Source organism: Barbus barbus (genome assembly GCF_936440315.1).
Source record: "Barbus barbus genome assembly, chromosome: 17".
Classification (NCBI taxonomy): Eukaryota; Metazoa; Chordata; class Actinopteri; order Cypriniformes; family Cyprinidae; genus Barbus; species Barbus barbus.
Window position 1 is genome coordinate 23,073,242 of NC_136745.1, and position 8,332 is coordinate 23,081,573.

Sequence of the window (8,332 nt, forward strand, 5' to 3'; positions counted from 1 at the left end):
TTTCATAATTAAATATTTCATAATAGCCCTCAGAGCTTATTAAAATAATGTGTCATGTCTCAGTACAGAAATGTTTCTGCCTTTTCCCAACAGTATGAGCAAAATCCAGATAATGAATTCAGAAGAAATGGGTTTCACTAAATGTCACAATAATGCAATGTTGTGAAACTTTAATGAGTATTTTACATCTGGTATTGTAAAGTTCACACACACACACACACACACACACACACTCAAAATAATAATCAGCCAGTCTCACAGTCACGTCTTGACTGGCCATCCTGGGGTCTTGTTCCTCTATTATGTCCAGTCTTTGGCCCGCTGGGACGGCCTCAAAAGTCCCCCAATGGAATTTAGCGGGGGGAAAAATCACTTTGTCTTTCAGCAGTGGTCTTTTTTCTGCATGTGCCGTTTGTTAGTAGAAGTCTCAGGCCATTATTCACAAAGCTTACAAAGGTCGGGTTAGGCTGCAAGCAAATCCCTCTTCAAGCTAATTATTGCTCTCTGAATACGTGGATCAGACTCTATGCCAGGTTCAATACAGACTATTGACTGGAATTATTTCTATAAGACACATATTTCACTGTGAAAACTACTTCACATGGTGTCTCAATAAAACCCAGTTAATTGTGAATTAAAGGGACACCTTTATCTTATTGTTAGTCATGCTAACATGCTTAGTCCCTTGGATATGCAATCTCTTATCCAAGATTAGGCTTTAGGAAAAGGAGGAATTTAAAAATATCCGCCCTTAATCAAGCTGTAGGGTCCATTTGGCCAGCTGAGAACCTCCATACGGTCCAGACGTGTGTGTGTGTGTGTGTGTGTTTGAGCTATTGGTCTGATTAGGGTCACCGTGAAGCATTGCAGAATTCCCCAGCTGAGAGTACAGCAACATCCTCTTGTGATTCAACTGGAAAATGTCCAATGGCAAATTAAGAGGCAATTAATTACAGTATCATTTAACAAACAGAGACGCAAACATTTACAAATGAGCCAAGAGACAGGATGCCAGAGAGAGGGGAAGCTTGAGCCGGCTGATAGGAAGCGAGGACAGTAGCGCCTGGAGTGCGGCCCTGTCCCTGAAACCAGCATGCAGTCCTGACCTCCCTTCCTCCCTTCCTCCCTGTATTTTCTTGTTTACCGACCTGCTCGTTCTCTTGTTTGGATGTTTTCCTTCAGTCCCCCGAGTCAATATCTTCCTGTAGCGCACGGGCGCTCACCTGACTTAATCGCTCCGGTCTGGCTGCCGGACGTCATTAAAAGGCTCAGAATATCGACTCCGGGAAGTCTGATGGAGTCTGGTGTGCGGTGCATTGTTTATAAAATGCTTTGGATTTTGCCTTTGTCAGATTTAGAGTCAAATCTTGCTCCATTCATCCCATCTTCCCTTCATTTTGACTTTGTGCAAGAGGCTGTGATTTTCCACCAGTGCTGTGCTGAGGAATTAATGCCACTTGAAAGTGCTGAAGTAATTAATTTATTTATTTTTGCACCTGACCTGAACCTTAAAATACAATGCCTTCGAATGAATGTTTAATTTACCTGTCAGACTTAAGTGTGAAATAGCAGTGGAAAAGCAAGAATGAATGTGGAGCATTGAACAGTTTCGTTGCCAAAATGTCTGTTGTTGTACCTTTTGAAGTGATGGCATGTCCGTTCTTTGTCTGCTGCATACAGTCTGAGTATCATTTAGATTAGTTTTTCTTCCCATCTTATCACCGGTGACCTCGTGACCCTCATGTCTGGAGGAGATTTAAGATGCAGTGTGGTTTGAACAAGGTCACACAGGTCTCTGGCCAGTAATGGCATCTGTTAGATGTGATGAGTGCATTCATATCAGCCCAGTCTTTTTGGTTGTGGAGACTGTGAGATTTCTTATCGTATAGTCAGGGATGTGGTTTAGCCCACTACCTCACTGGTTCTCAAACTCTCCAGGTCAAATGCCACTTCTGATCCAATCGACCAAACGTTTCCAAGGTTCCTCAAACGACCTCTTTAAATGGACTGATAATCTTAGACATTCACAAACTGTCTCCCACAGAGATATTTACTCATTTTGGCTAATTAAGTGCTAATTAAGAAAGAATACAATGATATGTGCGTTACTTGTTTATTTAGATTCTCTTGGAGGACTTTAAGATGAAGATCTGAATCTGATCATAATGTAGGTCAAATTTATGCAGAAATAAAGAAAATTATGGGTTTATTCATTTTGCCCCCATGGTTAGAAAACATTTAGCAGAGCTTGTGAACATAAATCGGATTCTTCTTTGCCAAAGTAGAATGTGAATTATGCTAGATAGTCTAGGTCTGTATAACTTCAGACATTAGACTTGATCAAATAAATAAACATTAATAAAGTAAATCTGAAAATGTAACCATAAAATATAAGAGATGATAGATAGATACAATAGATAGATAGATAGACAGATAGAGTTGAGTTAAGTTGCTTTATTTTTATTTCATTTTTAGTCTTAGTCATTTTAGCACTTATTTGTTTCAGTTGTCAGGGCAACATTTCTAATGTCCGTTTTATGTTTTTTACCATAAAAATAAAATAATTTGCAATAGTTTTAGCTTTAGTTAACAATAACAACTGATGTACTGTATGTGTATATCAGTGTAAGTTTAACTATATATAACACTAGGGAAAACTCCATGTGAAGCACTGTCCTGTCTTAATGCACAGCAGGTTCCAGCCATTAACAGTCTTGTAAATATAGCTTCTGCTTGACCTTGTTCCTCTTGTGGTTAAAGGGCTTAATAAATGTTCTTGAATGTGTTTATCTGTGCATGTCTTAAAAGTTTAATTTAGCCTCGGTGTAGGTTAATATTCAGTGATGCACCTCATGTCCAGCTAACCACACTGACCACATTCATAAACATAATGAGCGCCGTTTCCTCCTCCTGGTAAACATTCAGACCCGGTGCCGGAGACATAAAGAGACTCACTTTTCATGTGGCCCAAGCGTCCACTGCAGGGCAAAACAGGGGAGAGATGGGCTACATTCAGATAGTCTAGGTAGTTCACTAGATTTTGAAACACAGCCATTCAGATGCACATTTGTTGATTTGAACTATGCCCATTTAGGACTGTGGGAAAGAGACATTGGATGATTCTCATACCAGACTGAATATATGACTGTAATAAAGGGAGCAGAATTTTCTCGTTCTGTGGTCAACCCACTATTTCTGTTCATCAATGGACAGACGAGTGTTTGCTTTTTACGAATAACACACTGTAATGACATGATTGTCCAGCTGCTTCTCATTCTCTTTATATATCATGAGGGCCTTCTGAGGGAAAATCAGAGTTTCGGCATTACAAAGACAAAGGTTGTTTGGTTGTTTGTGTTCTTGACACACTTGTTTTAGTCCGTGTGTGTGAGAGAGAGGAACAGAGGGCTTGTGGGGTTGTCCTGCAAGTCTGGAAGGTTATTCTTTGTCATTGTGCTTTCTGGTACCACCAAAAGCGACTCTTGACCCATAAATATTTAACAGAGCAGACTTTAATAGAAACTTCACTTTCACCTCTTCCTCTGTAAAAGACCCTCGGCTGGACTTTGTTTTCAGCACCCCTCACTCTCTCTCTCTCACATAAATATTTATAAGGGAGTGAAGGGAGAGAAGTTAAATTAGGGCATCTGTGATTTAATGTGATGTACCAATCACGGGAAGAAAATAAGCTGCACTTCCACTATAAAGTATATAAAAATACCCAGCAAACCTTAAATCATCAGACAGTTGGCACTTTCCACAAATACTGTGGTGTCCTGATATTTTGGTCAATTATTATAGGCAAAAAAAAATTTTGTTTGTTTTTTTGTGGGAACTATTAGATTTTGACATTGATCTATTAAGTTTATTTTAGGGTTTTATTTACTGATTTTAATGACCAACAACAAACTATGAAAAAGTAAACTATCAACTTAAGCATGATTTTCTCCCTATTGCAAAAAATTGTAGCATTGTTTTAACATTTACACCTATTAGAAATAACATTATTTGCTTTAAATATTTTTTTCTCGTTTGTATATAAAACGAGAAAAACATATTTAAAGAAAATAATGTTATTCCTAATAGGTGTAAATGTAAAAAAAAAATTACGAGTTTTTGCAACAAATGCAGGCACTGTCTGCGAATAGGGTAAAAAGTAGGGCCTAAAACAAAAATAAAAACAGTGAAAGGAGGTGAATAAATTGTAGACTTCATTCACTGAGCTCAATCTTCAGCCCCGTCACCCAAATGATTGATAATAAGAAAAAAATGGCAAATAAAAATTTTCCTTTAGTTTTGGGCATAAATTTGTATATTATTTAATCTCAAACTAGTTGGCCCATACTGAGTGACAGCTTCATTTGGTCTGTTTTGGCAACCCTGTTACTCATTCCTGCATACATTATTGCTTTTATAATTGTTTATGTGTTGTTTTTGTTTGTTAACGGGGTAGTGAAAATTGCAAACCTAGAAAATTAATAGCAACAATATAAAATTTTACTTTATTTAATTTGGCTTGCTGCCAAGATTGACATTTTTGTACCTCTTTTCACTGTTTTTATTTTTGTTTTCTTTTATTTTAGGCCCTAGTATTTACCCTATTCGTAGACAGTGCCTGCATTTGTTTAAACAGAATTCAGGCGCCATATTCTCTTTCTTTTGAGGAGCACTGAGCTCAGCGCTCTCTGTTATTCAAAACTAGAGCATTTCCACATACCGTCATTAATTCTGAGGAGTAGACGCACAGTGGGGTCTCTTCCTCTGGTGCGAGCAGCATGGAGTGTGAGATTCTGTGTGTGTGTGTGTGTGTGTGTGTGTGTTAGTACAGCTCTAGTCCTGCACCCCGGAGACCACCCGCTGATTATGTAAAACTCCTCCACCTTCGAGTGTCTAAGCACAGCCGAGAGGGAAGTTCAACATCCATCTCTCCTGACCCTGTCTGACCCGTCTAATCCCGTCGTTTCTCAGGTTCTGATTACACAGATCAGGGACTAGCATCGGGATCGAACACCAACCCCTATCATCAGTCACTCCGACTGGCATCTGACAGCTCCCATGGCCTGCTGGAACCTTCTCCACACCCGCCCCACTTCGCATCCACTTCAAAGTCCCACGTTCTATCTGAGGTTATCTAATTTTTTCGACCGATGAAGTCCCAGGAATTTCAGTTAGATTAATGGGCAGATCTAATGACAGGATAAATGTATGATTCGCTTAATTAGATTCTAATATGCCAGTAAGCATAGCGAATGTAATTTGCTTGACGTGTCAATGAGATCACTCTGATGTATCCAGTTTTGTGATCTGCTCCATGTGTTGTCTTTACAATCCTGTCTCCTTTCATCAGAATCTGGTGTATTGCAGCCCATGATGATTTCAACTTTCATTACTTCCCTTTGTAGCTCTGAAAAACTGTATACTGTATGATACATTGTATATTGCAAAACATTCAGAGAGCATTTCGGTCACAGTGACGAAATATTTCCTCGCAATGTTTGGCGTTGGATGTTAAAAGCTGACTTCAAACATGCTGCAAAATTTACAGAACTTCCACCTGTTTTTAATCTGGCATACTTGGCGAAGTTTGCAGCAATTACCATTTAGAAAGAGAAATTTCTGCTTCTCCATGCCAAAAACACAGTAATCGATCTAATCTAAAGGGAAATCGTTGTGTTCACAGTCTGTGACTTTGGGACCTAAAATTGTTTGTGTTGACAGAAGGGGCTCTGTAGTGCAATAGGTTCTGTTTCCTCTGCTCAGAGACTGGACTGAAGTTGAGGAACAGACTGTATTACGTGACCCAGCTCACAACCTTCTGAGGCTTCATACTGTATTTGCTACTCCTGAAGGATTTCCTCTGCGCACTTAGCATTTTTTGTAGGCTTTCTGTAGGCTCATTCTTTTCCTCTCTCCCTCTTTTTCTCCTTTTCATTTGACACCGCATAACATATTTCAAGGGGAAAACACATGCTGTGTGTCCTTGGTCTCTACTAGCGTTGTTATCTATGATTTACGTACCAGCACCTCTAGGCATTTTACAGTAACTACTGTAGTCATAAAATAGATAATGATTGACTGCATTAGACTTACAGTGAGCAGGTTAGGGACACAGTCAGCATCATGGGAAACAATGTGAAGAGCAAAACACTAAACAGTACTAATATACTGTATTTACACTTTCTATAGGAAATCTGGTGATTTAATGGTTGCTAGGGCATTTCTGGGTGGTTTCTTACTGATCCAAGTCAAAATATCTTACCCTCAAGTCTCTACCCTGCATTATTTTTTTATTTTTTTTAAGTTTACTGGTTTTGACTGATTTGATTTGACTGATTGACTTTAGTTGGTTTATCTTTGCTGCCAAAAAGAACCACTTCCAGCCAAAAAGTGTCCAAAAGCCCTCTAAAACCAGACAACTATAAGCCTTTGTGTTCTGTTTTGTTTTGCTTTATTTTGTTGCTTTGCTGTGCTTTGTTGTTTTTTGTTTTGTTTTGCTTTGCTTAGTTGGTTTTGTTTGGTTTAGTTTTTTTGTTTTGTTGCTTTGCTTTATTTTGTTTTGTTTATTTGCTTTGCTTTTTTTTGTTGTTGCTTTTTGTTGTTTTGTTTTTTGCTTTACTTTGTTGTATTTTGTTTTGTTTTTTGTTGCTTTGCTTTGTTGTTTTGTTGCTTTGTTTTGTTTTTCGCTTGTTTTTTTGCTTTGATTTGCATTGTTTTGGTGCTTTGTTGCTTTGCAAAATCCACTATATATAACAGCATAGATCTTTTGGTATGGATGGACTCAAATGTTGTTCCTGACACAATATCATATGACTGTGCTGCATTATCTGAGTCACAGATTACAGTGCGTACTGTTGGAAATATAGTGTGTGTGACTGCACTGGGCTGCTCTCAGAACTGATCTGAGTTCAATGATCTATGGATGTGAGTATGAGGCCGTCTAGGCTCTGCTGCTCTATGCCAGTAGAGGTATTGCTTATGGCTCCCTGTGCTGCTCCACATTACCAGGGAACGGTTGCCAGGGCTACCATTTATTAATATCTATCTATAACTTTGAGCACTGTGCTCATTTGAGCAAATAATGAAGACAGCCACTGGTTTCAGGGGAGGGTTCGCTGGCATGTGAGTGCGCAAATCTACATACTTAATGTGCTCAGGACATAATTGAGTCTGTCTGTGTGTTTACAAGCTTGTAAATAAGGAATTGAATAAAATATTGCATAAAGTATGTGCAATCGCATATGTTTGTTCATGTAAATAAGCAGCAGTAGGAAATTGTCAACTAGGCAAATTAAATCTGGTTGGCAAAAAAATACTGAGGCATGTTATGTAAATGTATAATTTATTTGACTCTGGCTTCTTATTGATTTTTATAAATTTCCTGTCTTTAATTGCTTATATTAATTGAATCAGTGATGTATTCATATCACTGTAATTCATTTATTCCAAGTTGCATTACAACTACAAATGTTTTCAAGAGATTTTGAATATTCATGTTTCTGCTCTGATTCAGCTATGTTTAAGGGTTAATTATAATTGTAAATAATATAATCAGTGGCAATTATGCTGTATAATATTTCCCTCTGTATCAAGTTAGGACCACTACAGCCAGAAAAAAAACTAATGGAACAACCCTGCCCCCTGCTGGTTAATTAGTAACAAGGACAAGGATTTCACTTTGGATATGCATCGTGTAAGAAACAGTGTCTGTCTTTAATCTTATGTAAATTTACTCAGAAGATGTCCTTAATGATGGAGCCCTGAAATATTGGGCCTGTGGTTTTATCTTATCACCACTGATTGTTGGTTCTTGTGTTAATTAGTAATGGCCTTTGGCTCGTTTTTATGGTTTGCTAAAGTATTTTTATGTTGTTATTGATGTGTGATGTCACTGAAAGAGGAAATCTAATGTCCTAATCTAACATATATTTTATGTTAGATTGTAATATAGTTTTTATCTTTTGATAAATGATTATGAAATCCAATGGTTGATTTAAAATGCAAATATGAATGATTCAAAATAAGACCAGCAATGTTTACTAAGTAAATAGCGCAGATTTTGATTCCATGACCATTGTTTTCATATGGAGAAACTTTCTGAACACTTGAATGTAGAGATTTTGCTTTAATTACCTGCTTTTATGAATACAATATCTCAGCAAGGAGGTAAATCTCCTCCTAGTCTGCAAAAGACACTGTTGCTATGCAGTAATGAGTGTGGTGGCAGAAGAACGACCAGACGTGCATCTCAGCTGTTCACTGGGATCTGACTGTGGCACAGTAATTATCTCTGTCTAGACAATTGTCTTCATATCAAGTGACATTCAGTATTATT